The sequence below is a fragment of the Hordeum vulgare genome, chromosome 2H (genome assembly GCF_904849725.1).
Source record: "Hordeum vulgare subsp. vulgare chromosome 2H, MorexV3_pseudomolecules_assembly, whole genome shotgun sequence".
Lineage (NCBI taxonomy): Eukaryota > Viridiplantae > Streptophyta > Magnoliopsida > Poales > Poaceae > Hordeum > Hordeum vulgare.
The window spans coordinates 223,925,114-223,934,017 of NC_058519.1; positions in this window are offsets into that span (position 1 = coordinate 223,925,114).

Below are 8,904 nucleotides of genomic sequence, written 5' to 3' on the forward strand. Positions count from 1 at the left end.
CAACATTGCTGGCCTATTTATAGCCCTTCCCCTCGCTCCAGCACCCCTCACACAGCTTCACCACGACCACTAGCACCTCCCTAGCCACCCCAGCAAGCTAGCAGAGCCTCGGTGCTCGAGATCGACCGAGGCCCCTCCGTATCAGAGCTCCGGTCGATCTCCGGCTACACATCGGCTCATGCGTTCCCTGACCCACCAAACTGATCCCCTCGACCTCAGGAAGCTTTCCCCCAAATTTCCCGAGAATTTCCGTGCCCCTAGCTATCTCCTTGACCACCTCCCGAAACTCCTCCGCCGCGGCCTTGTCGTCACCGGCGAACCCCTGCCTCTCCGTCGCTGTTCCGACCACCAGCAGGTAGGCGGCGTCATGCCGAACCCATTCATGTCCATGTTGGGGCTTGAGAAGTCGGAAGCCTCGCCAACGTGCTCCTCCTCCTCTCTGGACAGAGGTAGGAGACGACTCGACAGGTGTGCCCCCACCTGTCGGTGGCCCAGCCTCCTCCCCCGCACTGCTCGCAGCCGCTGACCGCATGGCCCCGCACGTCAAGTTCAAACTTGACGGCGCGCGCGCCTGGGCAGGCTGTCGGCTAGCCTAGGGCCAGCCGAGTTCCAGGCCGAGCCAGGCCAGGGACTTAGCCCATTTTTCTTCTAAAAATATGTAGTATTTAATGAGATGATTGGATGAATTTTTCAACAACTATTCTGTTTTACAATAATAAAAAGGACTAAATTGGAATAGTTTTGCTTCTGTTTGGTTAATTTTAAAAATGTTCCTTCATGAGAATTTGAGGCAAATATTTTTGAAAATGACAACTTAGATTTATCAGTAATAAAGAACATTTTTAAAATAACTTTGTGATCTGTTTCTGAGTGAGCTATTTCTTATTTATTATTTTATCGATGATAGAAAATCCGTGTGACGAGGGAATCGGAGCGGAAGACCTCGAAGACCCCGGATACCTAGCTGACCAAGGCAAGCAACCCTTTGACCATGACTGACATATGTTATATTGCATGTTAAGATAGCAAGTATTTCCGTTGCATATGATCATAAGTGCCGGTAAATCACTACGGTGATTCTACCGATGGCTCCTCCGGAGCACATGCATTGAGATTGATCCTACCCCTTGAGGATCGTGCTAGTATCATGGTGACAAGTAATGCTAGAGTAAATAGCATGAGCATGTTGTTGGTATAAATCAAAGATTTATGAAAACCCCGTCGGGTGCCACTAATGCCCGAGGGTGATGATGAGTTAGGTGGCCAGTTTTGATGAAGTGGTGCACCGGGTGTTTTGAGTGAGTATGGTTTCGAAAATGGGATTAGATTTATGATGTGTCGACCTTCCCAACCTTACCAGTACGACCACGTTACCCCTTATGGGATGGGGCTATGTTGATTACTCTGGTCGGTGCTAGCAAAGAGCCACATTACTAGTGGCGGGAGTGATGTGTGGTCACTCTCGTGATGGGGTCATGCCAGGTAGGACGACTATGCCATTTTTATGAGTTCCAGGCACACCATTGGTCCCCGCATGGTTGATACTGTCCAGAGTTGGTGCTCGTAAGACGCACAACATGTGGGCTGGGTACCAATCGAGTGGACCTCTTTGTCTAGTATCGTCAGGGGAAAGGCATTGATCGGGTACTTCCCTCGAGTATGTTATATACTGTGAGTCGTGGATGACACGGAAGTTTCCGGATCTCGTGGGTCCAACGTACTACCTCTGTAGAGCGTAAAACTATTCGAATAGCCGTGTCCATGGTCAAGGACAGTTGGGTAATCCTGCTTAAACTACGTCCAGTTGTTTCCGCATAAACCAAGTGTGTGTGAGTTGTGTTGAAAAAGGAGTTATTATGAAAGTAATGATATGACCAAGTTTGGTGACTTGGCATATAGATTGAACCCGGATGGTTCAGCCCACGACAGATATATTGATATCTGTAACTTTTTCTTCAAAAGTAATTCTTTAACTTGATGCATATTCATGATCATTCCAACGAGATGAATTCCACCAAAGATGCATTTTATTGTTATTCTTCACTTTCATTGTTCATATCATGGGCTGTTTGCGAGTACATTCAAAAGTACTCATGGTTTGCCACTGGTTATATTATTGACCAGACATGGAAGGACCGGAGTTTGGAGATGAGTACGTCTTCGGAGATACCCCTGCGAACTAGGACGCTTTCGAGTCAGAATGCTTGTCGGTGTAGGCTTGATGGCATGGGCACCCGCCTAGCCACTATGATTTCCGCTATTAGATGTATCAGTATGATTTGGCCTTAGGCCCTGTTTGTGAACTTGACCATTCGGTCATGTGTTGTAATAAATCGGTACTTGGATGTAAGACTCTTATATTCGGTATCTGTGTTCGGTGAGCATTGATCTCTGGGATCACTAAGCACGGCGATCTCGACTCGTAAGTCGGGGTCCCCACAAATAAGATCAAGGAGAACATGGTGCTGAAGACCAAAGATAGATAGATAGATAGATAGAGAGAAAGAGAGAGAGGGAGTGAGAGAGAGAGAGACCCACCTAGATACTAGCTATGGACCCGTAAGTATGTGGTGAACTATTCACACATCATCATTGAGGCAACAAGGTTGATGTAGATGGGCTCCGTGATCGATTCCCCCTCTGGTACAGTACCCGAGAAGGCTTCTAGGTGGGATCACTGCGGAACAAAGACTTGTGGTGGCTAGAAAAGTGTTTCGGGGCCCCCTCTAATGTTTGCAGAATTTTTTCGAATTTATAGAGGTGCAATTAGGTTAAAACACGTTATAGGGGAGTCACAAGTTGGGGGGGCTATGAGCTCGTGGCTTCCTCGTAGATCTTCTGGTCTCCTCTTGAACCTTCTAGGGTCCCTTCTAGTCCCGAAAAGTCACCGTCAAGTTTCACCACGTTTGGACTTTGGTTCATATTGATTTTCTAGAAAATGGAAAACAAGCAAAAACACGAACTGGCACTAGGCACTGGGTTCATAGGTTAGTTCCCAAAAATGATATAAAATGACCTCTAAATTATGTAAGATTGATATAAAAGTAGCAGGAAATAATAAAAAATTATAGATATGTACAAGGTTGTGAGAATTGCGATTATGTTGCACAATTCTATGAATTTATGATCCAAACTAACCCCTTTGATTCTAAGATTTTGGTTCATAGAATGTACGCTTTTATGACACTCATAGTGAAAATTCTACAATTTGCGATCCTGCCGTCGGAGCTCCGATCTAGTACACAATCATGACCCTGAAAATTATTGGATATGTTGGAGACGTATCACCCTCCCAAACACTTAAGAAGCGAGAAACGCAGTAGATGAACCATTAAAGGCAATACCAGCCATATCGATGGCGACAATACCACTCCAAGAGACAACAACACCCCTAGAGGCGCCATGGACCAGGGCAATGCCAATGAGGTCATGTCTGGTCAGGTCTACGATGCCACATGGGCTGAGGACTTGGATGACCCCAATGACAACAATTACAAGCCAGACTCAGAGGAGGACACCAGTCTTGGACCCAACGGATTCGCCGTTTCTGAGAACCACCAAGCCCTGGAAGCCTTTCAACAACAACTCATTACAACCACCAGGAGTATTATAAGATGTCATGAGTAGTTTAAAGCCGATCAAGATGCACTCGATGATAAATGGGTAGAAGTCTTGGCGGCCAAACAAGATCTCAAAGGTAGACTCAAGGGTTGTCCCAAGTCTTGCAAACGAAGGTACCTGCTTTTGGCATTCAATTACGAATTAGTCGATGACCTACAATATAATCATAATTGCATCAATCAACCCAATCGTCCTCCGAAGGGGTGGGATAGACCATCACGACAACCTAGGGATCCTCTTGTCAACCCTTTCCGTGAACGAATAAATACGAACAACCCCATCCCTTCATTCGATTTGTGAGAAAGATTGGATGCCCACTACGATGCATATACTAGTCAAGGGATCGTACACCCATCGGAGAATCATGATACCAGGCCTGGCTCGATGTGTAAAACCGAGCGGGAGAAGAAATGAGTGCTCGGACTGCAATGGATCCCCGACGGTCTATAACTCGGTTTCGAGGAACCACACATACGATGTGTTTCACAGACAAGGTCATGGATCGCCAATTCATCGAAGGGTTAAAACCCATTAACATCGAATCATATGATGGGACCACTGATCCAACGATGTAGATCGATGATTTTCTGCTGCACATACATAAGGCTCGGGGAGATGACCTCCATGCCATAAAATACTTACCCTAAAACTTAAAGGGCCAGCAAGGCACTGGTTCAACAACTTTCCTGAAAGCTCCATCAAAAGCTGGGTGGAGCTCGAGGACGCTTTCCAAGCTAACTTCAAAGGCACCTATGTGCGGCCCCTAGGCACCGACAAGTTGAGCCATATCAGCAACTACTCGACGAGTCTGGTCAAAAATTTTGGAATCCGTTTTTGACAAAGAAGAAATAAATAATTGACTCCTCAGACACAGAAGCGCTAGCTGCCTTTGGAAATAACATTCGTCATGAATGGCTCACTCGACAACTTGGTCAAGATAAGCCAAAGACCATGGCTTCCCTCATCTCTCTCATAACCTCGTTCTGCACATCAGAAGATATATGGTTGGTCCATAGTGGTAGCGAAGACAACGACCAAGACACCTCCGAAGTATGCGATGAGAACGGGAAGCCCCAAAACAACAAGAAAAATAAACATTGCCATAAAGGCACACAAAGTGACACTGAGGATGCAACAGTAAATGCTGGATTTAGCAACCAACATCACAGTTAGAAGAAGAAAGTATTTAAAGAACTTGGACAACCCATCCGCGTTGGACAAAATCCTTGATAGGCCTTGCCAAATTCACAACACTTTGGACAAATCGGCAAACCACACAAATCGAAACTGTTGGGTTATCAAGAGGCCGGTAAAGCCCTGGCCAAAAACCCAAGCAAGGGAAAACCTCATAGCAAGGATGAGGATAAATCACCTAGGCCACATAACAAAGGCCAAAACCAATTTCCTACTGAAGTCAAGGATGTGAACATGATATATGTTACCCACATCCCTATATGGGAGAGGAAGTGAGAATTTCGGGACGTTTACGCCTTAGAGCCTGTAGCATCGAAGTATAGCCCATGGTCGGCACATCCGATTACCCTTGACCAATGTGATCATCCAACTACTATCCGTTATGGAGGTTTGGCTGCTCTGGTCCTTGATCCACTCATAGATGTTTTTCACCTGACTAGGGTCCTCATGGAGAGAGGCAACAACCTGAATCTGATCTATGCTGGCATGGTTAGGAAGATGGGCATTGATCCATTTGGGATTAAACCTAGTAACACCACACTTAAGGCTGTCATACCGTGCGTGGAGGTGAATGCTCTAGGACCGTCACCTTGGAGGTAGTCTTTGGCAGCCCCGAGAAATTCCAAAGAGAAGACTTGATCTTTGATATTGTCCCGTTCCGTAGTGGTTATCACACGCTTCTCGGGTGAGCCATGTTGACCCGATTCAACGCCGTCCCGCATTACGCTTATATAAATCTTGCCGGGACCAAGGGTGTTATGCCAATTATTGGTAATACGAACACTCTCCCTATAGAGAGGAGCAAACTACGGCTTTCGGAGCCGAGGTCCATGCAGTCAAGTAGGCATCCACGACCCTTGCTGAGTGAAATTCGTAGATTTTATAAAACACATACGAGGTGTTTCCTTGACCTCCCAGAATTCACGTTATAACCCCAAATAGGGGTGCACGCTCCATGAATCCCCATGCATAGCCGAGGATTATGTACCTCGGGTACACAGTTTTGCATTTAAAATTCCATGGGAGGCTGTGGAGCATAAAAACAAGGGCACACTATTTGGTTAAACCGAGTAGAGGCCTAACCACATCGTGGATATATGTGAGGGCACTGTCAAAGCCCCGCTAGGACCTCCGCAACAAAGGTTTCAAGCTGGTACTCTGCGGCTACTGGGTGCAACCTCCTCGAAGGTACACCTCAGCACGTAACATGCATGAACCTTGGAATTGATAAGTACTAGGTGGTAAACATGACAGAGGTGCAGACGTGTGAAAGGGTCAAAACGTGGATGCTACAACCCAATAACATATGCCTTGTATAAATCTCCCTCTTACTTTATCTTTATTTATCTTTTAACATTTCTTTGATAGCCCAGCTTGTATAGTTCAACCTTATAAATAAAGTGAAGAAACGATCTTTTGTGGTTGCTATGCATAACGTTGTGTACTACATTTTATTTCTTACCAAAAGAGCCCAACACAACTCTTGCGATATATCGACTTTCGATCAGGGATAAGATTTAAATTCATACTCAAATATCCCGATACTCATTTAAAAGTGCTCGACATGTTGGGTATTCCATTATATGCATCGCTTTTGAATTGTGTCTGTGGTCAATAATTGGGTTGCCCAAATCCTGTGCTTACCCTTTACATTTTTCCACCATTCACATAAGGGTGTAGAGGGAGAACCACTATGATTGCACTTCTAGCTCGATTAATTAAGTACCTCAGTGTAGAAAGCCAAAAACTAACTATCATGATAAACGCATACTAGTGAGCGATCCGATGATTGTGTCAAACAGAAAATTGATAGAGGTTTCGCCCATGTCAAATGAAGGGGTCTTGTCAGAAGAACCAGAGTGTTAATGGTTCGACCTTTGCAGGCTTGAGGACTTCATATATTGGGGCTAGTCACTCAGGCCCATAGTCGAGCTCATCTGACTAAGTAAAAGTTATAAAGCCACATAGTCTGATTGCCTTGTTTCTACTAACACTGTTGGAAATAAGTCGTGACGGAGCACGGTGCGACCAGCGTCGGTGCGCTAGGTCGGGTTCGTAGCGGTGCGATCGGCGTCGGTGCGCCAGGTCGGTTCCACGAGCTGGGTCATGACAGTGCGTACATGTCTTGCGATGGTGTGTGTGCATCTGAGTCCGCTGCAGCCGTTGGCGATCTGTTGGAAGGCCAAGTCATAGTAGACTAGTGTGAGCACGTCGTGCGCTTGGTCGCAACGAAATCGAGCAAGTGATGTTAGTCGTGCATGCGAGTCGTGGAGTTTGTGGCTCCGGCTGTACGTGTAGGTCAGCTATTTAAGTTGTAACTCTGGTTGCTTTGAGGGAGGAGTTAGAGCTCTTGAGTAAAAGGCTGTACGTGCAGCCGGCCGTTGGTCGGCGGAAAATTTCCTGTGTTCAGTGTTCAACTCGTTCTTCTTCTTCCTTCGTCCAGGCCAAGAGTGAGAGAGCAGTCCCAACATTTGGTATCAGAGCTTCGTTGCGATCCACTACGTCGACCATGTCCATCGTCCCGTACGGCGCCGGAGGGAGTGAGAGAGCAGTCCCAACATTTGGTATCAGAGCTTCGTTGCGATCCACTACGTCGACCATGTCCATCGTCCCGTACGGCGCCGGAGGGAGTACGGTGTCGCTCCCCGTGCCGATGCTCACCGGTGACAACTACACCGTGTGGGCGATCAAGGTGGAGGCGAACCTCGACGCGCAAGGGCTGTGGGAAGCGGTGGTTCCGGCGGAGGACTCGGCGGCGGCGGTCATCGCGAAGAAGGACAAGCCGGCGAGGGCATACCTCCTCGGAGCGCTCTCCGAAGACATCCTGCTGCAGGTGTCGTCGAAGAAGACGGCGGCGGAGCTGTGGGCGAGCCTGAAGACGCGGTTCGTCGGTGCGGACCGGGTGAGGGCGGCGCGGCTCTCCACTCTCCGCGGTGAGTTCGATCGCCTGCGCATGGAGGACGGCGACGAGCTGGACGCGTACGCCAGAAGGATCAGCAGCATGGCAGCAAGGTATGCGGCCCTGGGAGCGACGCTCGACGACGCGGCAATGGTGAAGAAACTGCTCGACACCGCGCCGGACCGGCTGTACGCAGCGGTAGCCGGAATTGAGCAGTTCTGCGACGTCGACAAGATGCCGTTCGAGGAGGCGCTCGGCCGGCTGAAGGCGTTCGAGGAGCGGACGAGGCGGCGCACTCAGGACAACGGTGGACGTGGCGGCGATCAGCTCCTACTCACGGCGGCTCAATGGGAGGCAAGGCGACGTCAACACGGCGGCGGTTCCGACCACGATGATGACGGCGCGGGCAGCACGGCGTCGGGTGGCCCAGGAAAGCGGCGAGGACGCCGCGGGCGCTGCTACAACTGCGGCCAGCGTGGACACTTCCGGCGGGAGTGCCCGAAGCCGCTTCAGGCGGAGGGGACGGAGCACGCGCTTGTCGCGGCGGTCGACGACGACGTCGGGCCGGCACTCCTCTAGGTCACGACTTAGGGGGTGATTGTTGGAAATAAGTCGTGACGGAGCACGGTGCGACCAGCGTCGGTGCGCTAGGTCGGGTTCGTAGCGGTGCGATCGGCGTCGGTGCGCCAGGTCGGTTCCACGAGCTGGGTCATGACAGTGTGTACATGTGTTGCGATGGTGTGTGTGCATCTGAGTCCGCTGCAGCCGTTGGCGATCTGTTGGAAGGCCAAGTCATAGTAGACTAGTGCGAGCACGTCGTGCGCTTGGCCGCAACGGAATCGAGCAAGTGATGTTAGTCGTGCATGCGAGTCGTGGAGTTTGTGGTTCCGGCTGTACGTGTAGGTCAGCTATTTAAGTTGTAACTCTGGTTGCTTTGAGGGAGGAGTTAGAGCTCTTGAGTAAAAGGCTGTACGTGCAGCCGGCCGTTGGTCGGCGGAAAATTTCCTGTGTTCAACTCGTTCTTCTTCTTCTTCCTTCGTCCAGGCCAAGAGTGAGAGAGCAGTCCCAACAAACACGACCACCTCCGAGCATCAAGACATTGTCTAAGGGTTGGATTATCATTGAAACACCCCGTGTAGCTTCTAAAAGGGGACAAAAGCCGACGACTAGTCGCTTTCAGTATTAATGGT